At 54.9% G+C, this 19977-nt stretch overlaps 1 protein-coding gene across 7 annotated transcripts in view; it reads right to left on the reverse strand.

Annotated features, from left to right (window-relative positions):
- kmt2ca (lysine (K)-specific methyltransferase 2Ca) overlaps positions 1–14844 on the reverse strand; it is a 684766-nt gene extending 669922 nt beyond the window's left edge. For all 7 annotated transcript variants that reach the window (XM_072508182.1, XM_072508181.1, XM_072508179.1 and 4 more), the window contains exon 1: positions 14520–14844. The gene's annotated coding sequence lies outside the window, so the exon portion shown is untranslated. The remainder of the gene's footprint in view (positions 1–14519) is intronic.
- Between the last annotated feature and the right edge of the window lie 5133 nt (positions 14845–19977).

Below are 19977 nucleotides of genomic sequence, written 5' to 3' on the forward strand. Positions count from 1 at the left end.
CACAAAAACACATGTGACAGCCACGCGTACACACGTCACACACACACATGACAGCCCCGCCGCGCGCAGCGCACGCGACAGCCCCGCCACGCACGTGCACGCGGCAGCCCCGCCACGCACGCGGCAGCCCCGCCACACGCACACAGGGCGACAGCCCCGCCACACGCACACAGGGCGACAGCCCCGCCACACGCACACAGGGCGACAGCCCCGCCACACGCACACAGGGCGACAGCCCCGCCACACGCACACAGGGCGACAGCCCCGCCACACGCACACAGGGCGACAGCCCCGCCACACGCACACCAGGGCGACAGCCCCGCCACACGCACACAGGGCGACAGCCCCGCCACACGCACACAGGGTGACAGCCCCGCCACACGCACACAGGGTGACAGCCCCGCCACACGCACACAGGGTGACAGCCCCGCCACACGCACACAGGGTGACAGCCCCGCCACACGCACACAGGGTGACAGCCCCGCCACACGCACACAGGGTGACAGCCCCGCCACACGCACACAGGGTGACAGCCCCGCCACACGCACACAGGGTGACAGCCCCGCCACACGCACACAGGGTGACAGCCCCGCCACACGCACACAGGGTGACAGCCCCGCCACACGCACACAGGGTGACAGCCCCGCCACACGCACACAGGGTGACAGCCCCGCCACACGCACACAGGGTGACAGCCCCGCCACACGCACACAGGGTGACAGCCCCGCCACACGCACACAGGGTGACAGCCCCGCCACACGCACACAGGGTGACAGCCCCGCCACACGCACACAGGGTGACAGCCCCGCCACACGCACACAGGGTGACAGCCCCGCCACACGCACACAGGGTGACAGCCCCGCCACACGCACACAGGGTGACAGCCCCGCCACACGCACACAGGGTGACAGCCCCGCCACACGCACACAGGGTGACAGCCCCGCCACACCCACACAGGGTGACAGCCCCGCCACACGCACACAGGGTGACAGCCCCGCCACACGCACACAGGGTGACAGCCCCGCCACACGCACACAGGGTGACAGCCCCGCCACACGCACACAGGGTGACAGCCCCGCCACACGCACACAGGGTGACAGCCCCGCCACACGCACACAGGGTGACAGCCCCGCCACACGCACACAGGGTGACAGCCCCGCCACACGCACACAGGGTGACAGCCCCGCCACACGCACACAGGGTGACAGCCCCGCCACACGCACACAGGGTGACAGCCCCGCCACACGCACACAGGGTGACAGCCCCGCCACACGCACACAGGGTGACAGCCCCGCCACACGCACACAGGGTGACAGCCCCGCCACACGCACACAGGGTGACAGCCCCGCCACACGCACACAGGGTGACAGCCCCGCCACACGCACACAGGGTGACAGCCCCGCCACACGCACACAGGGTGACAGCCCCGCCACACGCACACAGGGTGACAGCCCCGCCACACGCACACAGGGTGACAGCCCCGCCACACGCACACAGGGTGACAGCCCCGCCACACGCACACAGGGTGACAGCCCCGCCACACGCACACAGGGTGACAGCCCCGCCACACGCACACAGGGTGACAGCCCCGCCACACGCACACAGGGTGACAGCCCCGCCACACGCACACAGGGTGACAGCCCCGCCACACGCACACAGGGTGACAGCCCCGCCACACGCACACAGGGTGACAGCCCCGCCACACGCACACAGGGTGACAGCCCCGCCACACGCACACAGGGTGACAGCCCCGCCACACGCACACAGGGTGACAGCCCCGCCACACGCACACAGGGTGACAGCCCCGCCACACGCACACAGGGTGACAGCCCCGCCACACGCACACAGGGTGACAGCCCCGCCACACGCACACAGGGTGACAGCCCCGCCACACGCACACAGGGTGACAGCCCCGCCACACGCACACAGGGTGACAGCCCCGCCACACGCACACAGGGTGACAGCCCCGCCACACGCACACAGGGTGACAGCCCCGCCACACGCACACAGGGTGACAGCCCCGCCACACGCACACAGGGTGACAGCCCCGCCACACGCACACAGGGTGACAGCCCCGCCACACGCACACAGGGTGACAGCCCCGCCACACGCACACAGGGTGACAGCCCCGCCACACGCACACAGGGTGACAGCCCCGCCACACGCACACAGGGTGACAGCCCCGCCACACGCACACAGGGTGACAGCCCCGCCACACGCACACAGGGTGACAGCCCCGCCACACGCACACAGGGTGACAGCCCCGCCACACGCACACAGGGTGACAGCCCCGCCACACGCACACAGGGTGACAGCCCCGCCACACGCACACAGGGTGACAGCCCCGCCACACGCACACAGGGTGACAGCCCCGCCACACGCACACAGGGTGACAGCCCCGCCACACGCACACAGGGTGACAGCCCCGCCACACGCACACAGGGTGACAGCCCCGCCACACGCACACAGGGTGACAGCCCCGCCACACGCACACAGGGTGACAGCCCCGCCACACGCACACAGGGTGACAGCCCCGCCACACGCACACAGGGTGACAGCCCCGCCACACGCACACAGGGTGACAGCCCCGCCACACGCGCGCGCACACACACACACACAGGGTGACCTCCCCACCACACGCACACACAGGGTGACAGCCCCGCCACACGCACACACACAGGGCGACAGCCCCGCCACACGCGCACGCACAGGGCGACAGCCCCGCCACACGCGCACGCACACACAGGGAGACCGCCGCACACAACGCACACGGTGACAGCCCCGCCACACGCACACACAGGCTGACAGCCCCGCCACACACGCACACACACAGGGTGACAGCCCCACCACACGCACAAGGCGACAGCCCCGCCACACGCGCACACACACACCGGGTGACAGCCCCGCCACACGCACACACACACACACACAGGGTGACAGCCCCGGCGCGCGCGCACACGCACACACACCCCACAGGGTGACAGCCCCGCCACACACACAGGGTGACAGCCCCGCCACACACACACACACACAGGGTGACAGCCCCGGCGCGCGCGCACTACGCACACACACCCCACAGGGTGACAGCCCCGCCACACACACAGGGTGACAGCCCCGCCACACGCACAGGGTGACAGCCCCGCCACATAAATACACACGGTTGACAGCCCCGCCACACACACCACGGTGACAGCCCCGCCACACACACACACACAGGGTGACAGCCCCGCCACACACACAGGGTGACAGTCCCGCCACACACACAGGGTGACAGCCCCGCCACATACATACACACGGTTGACAGCCCCGCCACACACACACCACTGTGACAGCCCCGCCACACACACACACCACTGTGACAGCCCCGCCACACACACACACACCACAGTGACAGCCCCGCCACACACACACACACACACCACAGTGACAGCCCCGCCACACACACACACACCAGTGACAGCCCCGCCACACACACACACCAGTGACAGCCCCGCCACACACACACACCAGTGACAGCCCCGCCGCCACACACACACACACCACAGTGACTGCCCCGCCACACACACACACCAGTGACAGCCCCGCCACGCGCACACACACACCAGTGACAGCCCCGCCACGCGCACACACACACCAGTGACAGCCCCGGCACACACACACACACACACCACAGTGACAGCCCCGCCACACACACACACACACACCACAGTGACAGCCCCGCCACACACACACACACACACGTGACAGCCCCGCCACACACACACCACAGTGACAGCCCCGCTACACACACACACGTGACAGCCCCGCCACACACACACACACACCAGTGACAGCCCCGCCACACCCACCAGTGACATCCCCGCAACACACAAACACACACCACAGTGACAGCCCCGCCACACACACACACCAGTGACAGCCCCGCCACACACACAACACACACCAGTGACAGCCCCGCCACACACACACACACACCACAGTGACAGCCCCGCCACACACACACACACCACAGTGACAGCCCCGCCACACACACACACCAGTGACAGCCCCGCCACACACTCACACACCAGTGACAGCCCCGCCACACACACACACCAGTGACAGCCCCGCCACACACACACACACACACACCAGTGACAGCCCCGCCACACCCACCAGTGACATCCCCGCAACACACAAACACACACCACAGTGACATCCCCGCAACACACAAACACACACCACAGTGACAGCCCCGCCACACACACACACCACAGTGACAGCCCCGCCACACACACACACACACCACAGTGACAGCCCCGCCACACACACAGCGACAGCCCCGCCACACACACAGCGACAGCCCCGCCACACACACAGCGACAGCCCCGCCACACACACAGCGACAGCCCCGCCACACACACCACAGCGACAGCCCCGCCACACAACACCACAGCGACAGCCCCGCCACACAACACCACAGCGACAGCCCCGCCACACACACCACAGCGACAGCCACACACACACACACCACAGCGACAGCCCCGCCACACACACCACAGCGACAGCCCCGCCACACAACACCACAGCGACAGCCCCGCCACACAACACCACAGCGACAGCCCCGCCACACACACCACAGCGACAGCCCCGCCACACACACCACAGCGACAGCCCCGCCACACACACCACAGCGACAGCCCCGCCGCACACACCACAGCGACAGCCCCGCCGCACACACCACAGCGACAGCCCCGCCACACACACCACAGCGACAGCCCCGCCGCACACACCACAGCGACAGCCCCGCCGCACACACCACAGCGACAGCCCCGCCACACACACCACAGCGACAGCCCCGCCACACACACCACAGCGACAGCCCCGCCACACACACCACAGCGACAGCCCCGCCACACACACCACAGCGACAGCCCCGTCACACACACACACACCACAGCGACAGCCCCGTCACACACACACACCACGTGACAGCCCTGCCACACACACACACACAGGGTGACAGCTCCGCCACACACACACACACAGGGTGACAGCTCCGCCACACACACACACACACACACACACACAGGGTGACAGCTCCGCCACAGACACACACACACAGGGTGACAGCTCCGCCACACACACACACACACAGGGTGACAGCTCCGCCACACACACACACACACAGGGTGACAGCTCCACCACACACCCCACCCCCCACACCCCACCCCCCACACACCCACCCCACACCCACCCCACACCCACCCCACACACCACACAGGATGACAGCTCCGCGCCCCACACACACACAGGGTGACAGCCCCGCCACACACACACACACACCAGTGACTGCCCCGCCACACACACACACACCAGTGACGTCCCCGCCACACACACACACACACCAGTGACAGCCCCGCCACACACACACACACCACAGTGACAGCCCCGCCACACACACAACAGTGACAGCCCCGCCACACACACAACAGTGACAGCCCCGCCACACACACAACAGTGACAGCCCCGCCACACACACAACAGTGACAGCCCCGCCACACACACAACAGTGACAGCCCCGCCACACACACCACAGTGACAGTCCCGCCACACACACCACAGCGACAGCCCCGCCACACACACCACAGTGACAGCCCCGCCACACACACCACAGCGACAGCCCCGCCACACACACCACAGCGACAGCCCCGCCACACACACACACACCACAGCGACAGCCCCGCCACACACACACACACCAGTGACAGCCTCGCCACACACACCACAGCGACAGCCCCGCCACACACACCACAGCGACAGCCCCGCCACACACACCACAGCGACAGCCCCGCCACACACACCACAGCGACAGCCCCGCCACACACACCACAGCGACAGCCCCGCCACACACACCACAGCGACAGCCCCGCCACACACACCACAGCGACAGCCCCGCCACACACACCACAGCGACAGCCCCGCCACACACACCACAGCGACAGCCCCGCCACACACACCACAGCGACAGCCCCGCCACACACACCACAGCGACAGCCCCGCCACACACACCACAGCGACAGCCCCGCCACACACACCACAGCGACAGCCCCGCCACACACACCACAGCGACAGCCCCGCCACACACACCACAGCGACAGCCCCGCCACACACACCACAGCGACAGCCCCGCCACACACACCACAGCGACAGCCCCGCCACACACACCACAGCGACAGCCCCGCCACACACACACACCACGTGACAGCCCTGCCCCACACACACACACACACACAGGGTGACAGCTCCGCCACACACACACAGGGTGACAGCTCCGCCACACACACACACACACAGGGTGACAGCTCCGCCACACACACACACAGGGTGACAGCTCTGCCACACACACACACAGGGTGACAGCTCCGCCACACACACACACACAGGGTGACAGCTCCGCCACACACACACAGGGTGACAGCTCCGCCACACACACACAGGGTGACAGCTCCGCCACACACACACAGGGTGACAGCTCCGCCACACACACATACACAGGGTGACAGCTCCGCGCCACACACACACACACAGGGTGACAGCCCCGCCACACACACACACACAGGGTGACAGCCCCGCCACACACACACACACAGGGTGACAGCCCCGCCACACACACACACACACAGGGTGACAGCCCCGCCACACACACACACACAGGGTGACAGCCCCGCCACACACACACACACAGGGTGACAGCCCCGCCACACACACACACAGGGTGACAGCCCCGCCACACACACACACCACAGTGACAGCCCCGCCACACACACAACAGTGACAGCCCCGCCACACACACACACACCACAGTGACGGCCCCGCCACACACACCACAGCGACGGCCCCGCCACACACACCACAGCGACGGCCCCGCCACACACACCACAGCGACGGCCCCGCCACACACACCACAGCGACGGCCCCGCCACACACACCACAGCGACGGCCCCGCCACACACACCACAGCGACGGCCCCGCCACACACACCACAGCGACGGCCCCGCCACACACACCACAGCGACGGCCCCGCCACACACACCACAGCGACGGCCCCGCCACACACACCACAGCGACGGCCCCGCCACACACACCACAGCGACGGCCCCGCCACACACACCACAGCGACGGCCCCGCCACACACACCACAGCGACGGCCCCGCCACACACACCACAGCGACGGCCCCGCCACACACACCACAGCGACGGCCCCGCCACACACACCACAGCGACGGCCCCACCACACACACACACACAGGGTGACAGCCCCGCCACACACACACACCACAGTGACAGCCCCGCCACACACACACACCACAGTGACAGCCCCGCCACACACACACACACACCACAGTGACAGCCCCGCCACACACACAACAGTGACAGCCCCGCCACACACACACACACCACAGTGACGGCCCCGCCACACACACACACACCACAGTGACAGCCCCGCCACACACACACACCACAGTGACAGCCCCGCCACACACACACACACACCACAGTGACGGCCCCGCCACACACACACACACCACAGTGACGGCCCCGCCACACACACCACAGCGACGGCCCCGCCACACACACCACAGCGACGGCCCCGCCACACACACCACAGCGACGGCCCCGCCACACACACCACAGCGACGGCCCCGCCACACACACCACAGCGACGGCCCCGCCACACACACCACAGCGACGGCCCCGCCACACACACCACAGCGACGGCCCCGCCACACACACCACAGCGACGGCCCCGCCACACACACCACAGCGACGGCCCCGCCACACACACCACAGCGACGGCCCCGCCACACACACCACAGCGACGGCCCCGCCACACACACACACACAGGGTGACAGCCCCGCCACACACACACACAGGGTGACAGCCCCGCCACACACACACACACCACAGTGACAGCCCCGCCACACACACACACACCACAGTGACAGCCCCGCCACACACACACACACCACAGTGACAGCCCCGCCACACACACACACACCACGTGACAGCCCCGCCACACACACCCCACAGGGTGACAGCCCTGCCACACACACACATACACAGGGTGACAGCCCTGCCACACTCACACACACAGGCAGCTCTGCCACACACACACACACAGGCAGCTCTGCCACACACACACACACAGGCAGCTCTGCCACACACACACAGGCAGCTCTGCCACACACACACAGGCAGCTCTGCCACACACACACAGGCAGCTCTGCCACACACACACAGGCAGCTCTGCCACACACACACAGGCAGCTCTGCCACACACACACAGGCAGCTCTGCCACAGACACACACAGAGGGTGACAGCACACACACACACACACACACACACACACACACACACACACACACACACACACACACACACACACACACACACACACACACACACACACACACACACACACACACACACACACACACACACACACACACACACACACACACACACACACACACACACACACACACACACACACACACACACACACACACACACACACACACACACACACACACACACACACACACACACACACACACACACACACACACACACACACACACACACACACAGGGTGACACAGCCCCGCCACACACACACCCACAGGGTGACACAGCCCCGCCACACACACAGAGAGGGTGACACAGCCCCACACAGAGAGGGTGACACAGCCCCACACAGAGAGGGTGACACAGCCCCACACAGAGAGGGTGACACAGCCCCACACAGAGAGGGTGACACAGCCCCACACAGAGAGGGTGACACAGCCCCACACAGAGAGGGTGACACAGCCCCACACAGGGAGGGTGACACAGCCCCACACAGGGAGGGTGACACAGCCCCACACAGGGAGGGTGACACAGCCCCACACAGGGAGGGTGACACAGCCCCACACAGGGAGGGTGACACAGCCCCACACAGGGAGGGTGACACAGCCCCACACAGGGAGGGTGACACAGCCCCACACAGGGAGGGTGACACAGCCCCACACAGGGAGGGTGACACAGCCCCACACAGGGAGGGTGACACAGCCCCACACAGGGAGGGTGACACAGCCCCACACAGGGAGGGTGACACAGCCCCACACAGGGAGGGTGACACAGCCCCACACAGAGAGGGTGACACAGCCCCACACAGAGAGGGATGACATTGTTGAGGAAATATATTATTGCTATCACAGAGACCTTGTTGAGGGAACGGCAGGACTGGCAGCTCAATATTCTGTGGTATGGAATCTTCAGTCGTGTCGAGGAGGGCGTCTAGTTGCAATATTGATCAAGGAGTCAATTACTGCAGAAAGGAGGCTATCTTAGAAGGTTCCTCAAATGAGGCCATATGAGTAGAACCAGAACAAAAAGGGGCCATCACATTGCTGGGAGTGTACTGTTGGTCCCAAACAGTCAGGGAGTGTTAGAAGAGCAGACATGTATGCAAATCTGAGAAATGTAAGAATAATAGGGTAGTAATAGTAGGGGATTTCACCTTCCCCAATATTAACTGGGATAGTCGAAGTGTGAAAGGCTTAGAGGGGGTGGAATTCTTCAAAATGCATCGAGGTGACCTTTTTATTTCAGTACATAGGAGACCTACAAGAGGGATCCTAGTTTTAGGGAATGACGTGGGGCAAGTGGTAGAAGTTTCAGTGGGGGAGCATTTTGGTGACAGTGACCATTAACTCAGTAGGATTTAAGGTACATGAACAATACAGCACTGGAACAGGCCCTTCGGCCCTCCAAACCTGTACCGGTCATGATATCATCCTTGGCCAAAACCCTGAAGAACAAAAGTTGTTATGGAAAGGGACAAAGGTTCTGAACAGGGGAAAGGACAATTTTTTAACAGGATAAGACAGAATCTGGCAAGAGTCGACTGGGAGCCGCAACTTGTAGGAAAATATACATCAGAGCAGAAGGATTCATTCAAAAAGGAAATGGAGAGAGGACAGGGTCAACATGTTCCCGTAAAAATGAAGGGCAGGAGCAACAAGTACAGAGATTCCGAGATGACAAGGGATATCCAGGGTTGGATAAGGAAAAAAAAAAGAGGTTTATGGCAGATAGACAGCTCAAAACAGCAGGATTCCTAGAGGAATAGAGTGTGCAGGGGGTTAATTAAAAAATAAATTTGAAGAGCGAAGAGGAGGGCATGAAAAAGACTGGCAGATGAAAATGCAAATGTGTTTTTTAAGTATATTAAGGGCAAGAGGATGACCAGGGAAAGGGGGCCCATTAGGGACCATAGTGGCAATGTGTGTGAGGAGAGCTGGAAAGAGATTGGGGAGATTTTAAATGAGTACTTTGCATTTGTGTTCACTATTGAGAAGGGCGGTGTAGGTATAGAAATTGAGGGAGACTGTAACAAATTAACATTGAGAAGGAGGAGGTATTAACGGTTTTAGCAGACTTAAAAGTGGATAAATCCTCATGTCCAGACGAGATGTATCCCAGATTGCTGTGGGAGGCAAGGAAGGAGATTACAGACAATTTTCAAATCCTCTCTAGCCACAGGAGATGTGCTGGAGGACTGGAGGACAGCTAATGTGGTACCAATATTCAAGAAGGAAAATAGGAAAAAAACAGGAAATTACAGGCCAGTGAGTCTAACTTCAGTGGTAGGAAAACTATTGGTAAAAATTGAGGGACAGAATTAATCATCACTTTTGGAGGCAAGGATTAATCAGATAGTCAGTATGGCTTTGTCTTCAAAACTGAATTTTTCGAGGAGGTGACTTGCTATGTAAATGAGGGTATTGCAGTTGATGTAGTCTATATGGACTTCAGTAAGGCTTTTGACAAAGTCTCACATGCGAGACAGGTTAAGAAGATAGGAGCCCATGAGATCCAGGGTAACTTGGATCCAAAATTGGCTTAGTGACATGAGGCAGCAGGTGATAGTTGTTTTTGTGACTGGAAGTCTGTGTCCTGTAGTGTTCCGCAGAAATTGGTGCTGGGGCATTCGTTGTTTGTAGTGTATATTAATGATCGGAATGTGAATATAGGAGGCATGATGAGTAAGTCTGCAGATAACACAAAAATTGGTGGTGTGGTAAATAGTGAGGAAGAAGCCTTATTTTACAGGGTGATATAGGCAGGCTGGTTAGATGAGCAGAACAGTTGCAAATGGAATCTAACCCTTCAAAGTGTGAGGTAATGCATTTTGGGAGGACTAACAAAGCAAGGGAATATACAAAGAATATAGAACCCTAGGAAATACAGAGGATCGGAGGGACCTTTGTGTGCATATCCATAAGTCCTGAAGACAGCAGGACATCAGGTAAATAAGATGGTTAAGAAGACATATTGGATACTTGCCTTCAATAACCGAGGCATAAAATATAAGAGCAGGGAGGTTATGATGGCGTTGTATAAAATTCTAGTTAGGCCACAGCTGGAGTACTGTGCGCAGTTCCGGTCGTCACACTCTAGGAAGGAAGTGGCGGGAACAGTCTATGGAGTTGGATGATCAGCCATGATCATGATAAATGGCGGAGCAGGCTGGAAGGGTTGAATGGCCAACCCATGTTCCTATTTTTATAAGTTTCTACGGCTATGGTAATGCTGTTGAATGTCTGGGGAGGGAAGGGGGCTTTAGCTGGAAATAGTGATTACCTGGCACTTGTGTAGTACGAATGTTACTTGCCACTTATTAGCCCAAGCTTAAATGTTGTCCACATGTTACAGCACACAGGCATAGACTGTTTGAGCATCTGAGGAGCGATGAATGGTACTGAACACCACATTCACCAATCATCCCCATTTTTGCCTGCATGAAATGAACCAACCAAACAGTTGAAGATGGGTGTGCCTGGGACACTATCCTGAGGAACTCCTGCAGTTATGTTCCCGAGATGAGATGATAAGCCTCCAGGAACTACATCCATCTTCCTTTGTTCTTGGTTTGAATCTCATCAGGGGACAGTTGTGTCCTACAAGCCCTGGATGGTAAATAGCCAGACTGGATTGGTCCTGCTTCTTGATGACAGAACATACCTCGTAAAATTTCAGTTTTGTCACATAGATGCCATTGTTGTAGTGGCATAGGTACGGCTAATTCTCGAACACAGGTCCTCAGCACTACAGCAGGATGCTGTCAGGCTGCACAGCTTTTGCTAAATCCAGTATGCTGAGCCATTTCCTCTCATCACGGAGTGAATCAAATTGACAAGTCTGGATTCTGCTATGGTGCGGCATAGGAGGAAGCAGGGATGAGTCACCCACTCGGCATTACTGGCTAAAGATGTTAGCAAACGCTTCAACCTTATCTTTTGCATTCCACCAGCACTAATGCTGGGGATGTTCTTGAAGACTCCTCCTCCCATCAGTTGTCTACCATCATTAATAACCAGATGTGCACTGCAGAGCTTTGATCTGATCAGTTGTTGGTGGGATCATTTATTTGGCCATTGCATGCTAGTTCTGCTATTTATCATATATTAAGTTTGTGTTGTAGCTTCACAAGGTTGGCACTTCATTTTAAGCAACACACCTGCTGCTACTCCAGGCATGCTCTTCTACATTCCTCATTGAAACAAGATTGCTCCCCAAGAAACAGTAGCGTGAGGGATACGTCAGGCTATGGACTCTGCAGTCCAGCGTATCTCACACCTCACAAAACACTGCATATTCACCAGAGAACATTCCCCCCACCCTGAAACATTAGTCTTCTTTATTACCAGTGTAAAGAAAAAGTCTACTTCTACTAATCATTATTTTCTCTATGACACTGTTCTTGTCCTGTGACCATCATGAAACCATGTAAACTACAACTCACCAATACGCCAATAATTTTGAGTTGCAATTATTAGGAGTGAAACCTTGTGCTCTTTATACCATGTTGTCAAATTGACCGATTTTTAGATGCATCTAAACATATTATATATAAAAAGCTTTTAAATAACATTAATTCAACCTTAAACTGTAAAACTATCTGCATTCTAACATCTTACAAGAGAGTAACTGGATTATTCTGTGTCCAATGGATTGGATTGTTGCATTGGTGTGTCTGATCAATAAGGCCTTTTGTAGTTTTTTAAAAAGCTATACATAGTAAAATGGCATACAAAAGGTAACACAATTCAAACGTGGCATATAATCTTTGCCAAATCAATCTAGTCTCTTCTTCCCCGCTCCACTTTTTGAAGCATTGATGACTTAACAAGAGCAAGAGAGCACCACAAATACCATTTAGTCAGGGATGCATCCAGAGGCAGTGTTTTCAAAACAAACAGGTCAAAATAAAAATCAAGATTAAAAATAATAAATTTGATGTGGGATAATGTTCTAAATGGAAAGGTTGGCATCATAAAGTCCTGCTGTCAATTTGACAGTATGACAGTTCACTGAAAGCCTGTGAACGTCAACTGTGTGTGAAGTGGAAACTGCAAGTTACCTGGTGGAAATTGGCTCATGCCCACTCAAAAGGACAGGACAGGACAAAACAAAAAACGCCAGTTCAAAGTTCTTAAATGTCAAAGCAAAGTCAAAAAAAAAAAAAAACATCTGGCTTTTTTTTCTCCCTTAAAACTCCCTTAACTTGGGGTGTACGCATTTCAGTAGGAAACTCACTCGGTTTAGAAAACAACTAATGGTGTGTAGTAAGCAACAAAAAAAAGTTTATTAAAAATTACTGCCATGCAAAAACAAACCAGGCCCCCACCCAGGGCCGTGTGGATTCATCCTCGAATTGGCAGCTTAACTGCGGAGTTTGGACAGATCAGGGCTTTATGGTTTCCCCCACTAACTCAGCAGCCCCCCCAACTCCCCCTCATCTTACCCCAGCAAACCCTCCCAATATGATCAATAAGTCCACATCTCCGTTTTGGGAAGGGAAAGGGGGAAGGAAAGGGGAAGGGGGTGTTAAAAAGTTACGTTTTAAACAATTCCGTTTGACAGCTCGTCGAATGCAGCTTCCTGGCTTTGTGTCTAGACGCATCTAACAATATGTGATATATATTATATGCATATATTAATGTGTGCGCGCGTGTTTCTCCCTTTCCCTTCCAACATCAACTCCACCCACCCCCCTTTGCTCCTCTCTTCCAGTCAACAAAATGGTGTTTAAAAACAAAATTGCCAGAGAGAGAAAAAAAGTGATGGCCATTCGCACGGCAGCGGTGCATTGGGGATATTGCAAGCTAATTTTTTTGTGTGTAATATTTGCATTCATTCCCCTCCTCCTTCTCCCCCACACAGAGAGAGAGAGAGACACAAACACAAAAGCGTATGTTTATATATAAAGTGATCCGTCTTCCCTTTTGGAAACCATGACTGAGCAAGTTACACAATGGCGCCCGACCCCCCTCTCCCCACCAACCCCCAAGCCAATCCATCTCCTTTCCCCAATGGCCTGAAAGGAGCCACTCAGCCACCTCGTCAATTTAACATGTGTACATGGATATCGCCTCACAAAAATAAAACTTTAAAGGGGGGGGGGGTAGAAGAAACGAAAGAAACTCACCTTTTAAATCCTAGAAGAGCGGAGTTTTTGTGTTCATGACCTCAACTGTCATCGGGGTAAACGGTCGTTGTGTTTTTTTTAATTGTCGTTGAGATTTTTTTTTCTCTTTCCTCCCCGCGTTGTTAAAATTATAATTTGACCAACTTGGGAACCGGTCCAGAAAGCTCCGTCTCCCTCCCTTCGTCGTCGTCGCCGGTGTATATTTTAAAAGAAGTTTCTGCGGGCTTTTTTTTTTAATCCTCAAAAATCGACCGCCAGGAGATATTTATCCAGAGTCTTCGATGGATTTGGGGTGTGTTTTTCCGCCCTCGATATCCTCCTTCACCCACCCACCCCCCCCAAAAAAAACTCTGCTCCTCTTCTTGCCACGTCCTATCTCTCTCCCCCCCCCCCCCCCCCTTCACAAAAAAATATGTTGGAAAAGAAAAGCTGCGTCGAGCCTTTTGTTGTTGTTCCCTCTCCTCTCTCCAAAGACACTTTTATTTTTTCCCCCCACAAGAAATCCACTCCACTGCTGCAGGAGAGAGGAGGTGGCTGAAGAGGAGGGGGGGGGGGGATGAAAACAAGACTTCCAAACGTCTCCTTTCGACGTTAAGTTTTCACACCCCCCAAAAAAAAGGAAAAACTTTTGCGACGGGCACAAGAAGAAATCCGCACGGAAAATAATAAGAGGCAATGAAGAGAGGGAGAGGGGGGTTAAGAGAGAAACAGGAAGAGAGCAGCAGCAGAGAGGTGAGAGAAATGTCTATCTGGTGTAAATCAAGAGGTTTCCTTCAAAGTGTTGTGTCTGCGAACCCTCCTCCCAAATCCTCACACTCGCACAAGTCATGAGGGGAGGGGTGGAATGAGAGGAGGGGGGGAAAGAAGCCCCAACGCACGGCTGAAGTCTTAATCCAAAGGTGTCTGTGAGAAATATCCAGGCATATTATACGCAGCCTCCTTCCTTCTCCTCCTCCCCCCCCCCCCCTTAAGAAAAACAAAATGCTTTTGTTTTCTTGTATAAAGGCGATGCCGCTTGTATATCTCCCCGCTCGAAGTCCTCGTCCGGGAGTCGGAAGGGGTTTTCTTTTTAAAAAAACTAAAAAAAAACAAACGGACGCGATGCAAAGTTATTACATTACTCCATCATTGGTGGCCATCTTGGAAAGAGCCAGAGAAACAACTCCCCCTCTTCCCCTTCCTCCTCCTCCTGCACCTTCTGTCAGTCACAGCCCTCGCAGCAATTAGCACCTTCCACCCAGAGAGTTTGCCTCTCCTCTCCCTTCACACCCCCCCCCCCCCCCCCCCCAATGACACCCCGGCAGAAACAAAGGGGGAGGGAACCTCCCTCTCCCCTTGCCAAGAAACATAGCAACTAACTGTCTTCAGTTCAGAGTGTGGTGGGTTGTTTGGGGGGGGGGATTTTTTATTTTTTGTCTCTGTATGTAGACTCGACCCATTTTGCCTTGCGATAATTTCTCTGCCAGAATGACCCCGGTGGAGCGATACACCAGCCGGGCAAAACTCAAAAAAAAAAAGCCAGGAGACTTTCTAACCCAGCCATTAAGCCAAGTCGGCCGGTGGCAAAGCCCGGCCTGGATTCCCCACCCCCGCCCCCACCGACCCAGCGGATCTGGAGCCTGAGCCCCTGTCAAACGCTCTGGTGGACCGCACACATGAAATGAAAATCGCTTATTGTCACAAGTAGGCTTCAAATGAAGTTACTGTGAAAAGCCCCTAGTCGCCACATTCCGGCGCCTGTGCGGGGAGGCTGTTACGGGTCCAGACGGTCTAAACATGGCAACGCAACGCTGCTTGCAAGTGTAGTAGTGAGTCGTCTACCTTTTAAATCGAGGAACATTTAAAACTCTTAACAACGCCCCCCCCCCCCCCCCCCCCCACCAATATTGAACAAATTGACTTGGCGAAGCATTGCAAGTGCAGAAAGGCTGCCATGGGGGCGTGCGAGGTAGAAAAGCAGTTAAGTCACAACCTATTTTCTTGAAAAAAATACAGCTTTTAAACGTTATGCTTTTCAATCTGCAGCGAAAGAGATGGGGAGGGGAGGGGGATCTCGGTGGCCTTGGTGATCTCAGGAAAGAGATTAAAATGACAAATTAGGAAGACAAAAAGGAAACCATACTTAAAATATCTAACGTGAAAATAAGTATCAAGTGTTCTGCAGACACATAAGGTTAAAAAAATAAGTGAGGTAGAGATGGGACCATTGAGGGGTGAATATGATAAACTCAGGACGTAGTATTGAAATGGCAGGGATATAGAATGTTTACTTGATCTCAGTTTTCATTGAAACAACGCAAAAGAGAAACTGGCAATGATAAATTAATATTGCAATGATTAAGAAATACCTAATGATATCAGCCAAATTTAACAACTTGCATTTATATAGCGCCATTAATGTAGTATAATCCCCCCCAACGCATTTCTCAGGAGCATTGTCACCACAAAATAGACAACGGTCTGTATAAAGGGCGGACGGTAGCACAGTGGTCAGCACTATTGCTTCACAGCGTCGGTCCCATCCTGCTTGGGGCATTGTGAACGTGTTTGCAGTGTTAATGTAAGCCTAATTGTGACACTAATAAAGATTATATTTAAGTTAACATTAAGATAGCTGACCAAAAAATAAGTGGTTTGACGGGCAGCATGGTGGCGCAGTGGTCAGCACTGCTGCCTCACAGCGCTGAGGATCCGGGTTCGATCCCGGCCCCGGGTCACTGTCATGTGGAGTTTGCACATTCTCCCTGTGTTGTCATGGGTCTCACCCCACAACCCCAAAAGATGTGTCGGTGGATTGGCCACGCTAAATTGCCCCTTAATTGGGAAAAATAATTGGGTACTCTAAATTTAACAAAAAATAGATAAATAATTGGTTTGACAAAAAGTCATCCAGACTTTTGCACCCTTTTCTCTCCACAGATGCTGTCAGACCTGCTGAGATTGTACAGTATTATCTGTTTTTGTTTCAGATTCCAACATTCGTAGTAATTTTTTTTTAAATTGTTTTTCATGGAGCACCTTAACAGGAGGGGAGAGAACTAGCAGTATGGAGAGTTTTGGGGGAACTCCAGGACGTAAGGCCAAGGCAGCTTGTTGTGTATTAATGTTTGTTCCTCGTTGGAACAAGGTCACTTTAAGAGTGTGATTGCATGATGTATTGATGACAGCATCGGCAGCGTGGGCCGGCTAACAGTCCGTCTATTCTAGCAGCTTGAGAGAAAATACCTTTCCAATAAAGCTCTTGTTTGTTTTGTACATTCTTGGTCTGCAAGCCTATTCTTTAAAAAAAAAACACAAGGAAACAACACAAGGACAACAACGCAGGGCAACATCTCACCTAAACCCTTGTTCATCGCCAAGAATTTCAGGTTCCACAAAAATACCGACAAAGAACTGCAGAAATCTGGTCGAGTAAGAAAAATCATCGATCCATTCTGCAACCATCCAAAAAGGATTACGATGGTAAAAATATTGCTACACCAAAGCTGGAAACGGAGGGATGCCGAATCATAGTCGCTGCCTTTGAAGGAACCAAAATTTAAACAAAGATTTTAGTAAAAATAGCATTAAGTTTGCCACGTGCGCTGTCTGGGAAGTACTGGAACAGTGCTCCTTACCAGTCTGCAAGAGTTGTCGCCGTGCCAAAGAGGGGCTTGTTTGTCGTGAGGTGTAGGGACGGTGGGAGTGGAGGGCAAGTTACTGTGGTCGGGCGGTAGATGTGGCAGTGGCTGGGGGAGGGCATATAAGGGGTCAAAGATAGCTAAGTCGTGGTTCCGGGGGCTGGGGTGACTGGTGGCAGAGAGATCGCGCCAGTGTTCAGGGATAGTAATCAAATTCGGGAGGCTCTCCCTGTCATCGGAGTCAAGTGCAAGGTGAAAGTCTGTACCTGTCGTGGAGACAATTTCGGGTCTGTGGCCGTAGACAAGGGATAAATGCCGGCATGGCTGGGGAGGGTTGGCGTAGGGGTTGGACTAGGTTGTCGTTGGACGGGGCGTAATCGTCTCCTTTTGCCAGAGAGATGTGGTGGGAGTGGCTACATTGTGATCCGTAGACTTTGAGTTGGTTGATGTGGAACCAACCAATTTTTGCCGTTGGGGTACGTTATCTTGTACACGGAGGGGCTCACTTTGTCTGAAATGGAGTAGGGTCCTGCACATTTTGGGGAGAGGAAAGAACTGGGGTTGTAAAGTGAAACCATTACTTGCTGACCGACTGTGTACTCCACGGGGTGGACGCTTTTGTCAAAGCAGGCTTTACTCTGCTTCTTTCTAGCACCTAATCGGACAGCTGCAGTGAGTTGTGCCGCTTTAATGTTATCTGTAACCTGTTGGACTGCTTTTTTGTGGGTAAGGGCGGTTACTGTAGGGCTTGCCAGACCGAGGCCTAATAAATATTCAATACCCTTCATGGACCGTCCAGTCATGAGTATGTGGGGGGTGAAACCTGTGGAACTAGATTCAGTGTTCGGAATAAACATGAGAGAAAGTGGGAGGACCGTGTCCCACATGGTATTGTCCTGTTGCACCATCTTCCTAATGGTCGCTTTTAAAGTTTGATTCATTCGCTCGACAATGCCACTGGATTGGGGGTGATATGCTATATGGAATTTCTGCCTGATCCCCAAAATTATTAAAACATTTTGCATGACTCTGCCGGTGAAGTGGGAACCTTGGTCTGACTCAATGCTGCGTGGGAGACTCCAGCGTGTGAATATCTGTTGGGTCAAAATCTTAGCGGTGGCCTTTGCTGTGTTTGTCCGTGAGGGAAATGCTTCAACCCATTTAGTAAAGGTGTCGATTACAACCAACACGTACTTGAAACCGTTTCTGCAAGGGGGAAGGGGGCCAATGTAATCGATTTGCAAATTTGTCCAAGGGCCATTCACAGGTCGGGTGTGACGTAATTGTCCTTTCTTTGAGTAACGTTCGGGATTTTTCTGAGCACAGATAGGCAATTCTCGACATAATGGGTTACATCCTTTTTAAATCGGGCCACCAACACAAAGGTCTTAAATGGGCAATGGTATTGTCTATCCCCTGATGTCCGTGTCTGTCATGAAATTGGTAAATGAGCTGGTTTCTGTCCTGGGTGGAGACCACATAAATTCCGTTTTTTAAAACTATGCCGTCGTATAGTCAGTGCGTCCTTCCATTTATCATAGGAGGCTGGGACGGTGCCGCCTAAAACCTGTTTGAGGGTGCGGTCTGCTTTTTGGGCTTGAGATAGACCCTCAATATTGGTCTGCGAAACCTGGACTGAGTGTATCGGTTTGCTTTCGGGTGGCTGCCAGAAGTGACCATGGCGTGATCCTGCTTTGGCTAAGGCGTCTGCCTTTACATTACCGGGTGGGGAGGAGCGATGATGGCTTCTTACATTAATGATCCCGTATGTGCGATCTGAGGCTGTCTTGAGAATGTGCTTTAACAACAGGGCAGAGGGTAGGGGCTGAAACAAAACC

This window comes from Scyliorhinus torazame, chromosome 6 (assembly GCF_047496885.1).
Source record: "Scyliorhinus torazame isolate Kashiwa2021f chromosome 6, sScyTor2.1, whole genome shotgun sequence".
Classification (NCBI taxonomy): Eukaryota; Metazoa; Chordata; class Chondrichthyes; order Carcharhiniformes; family Scyliorhinidae; genus Scyliorhinus; species Scyliorhinus torazame.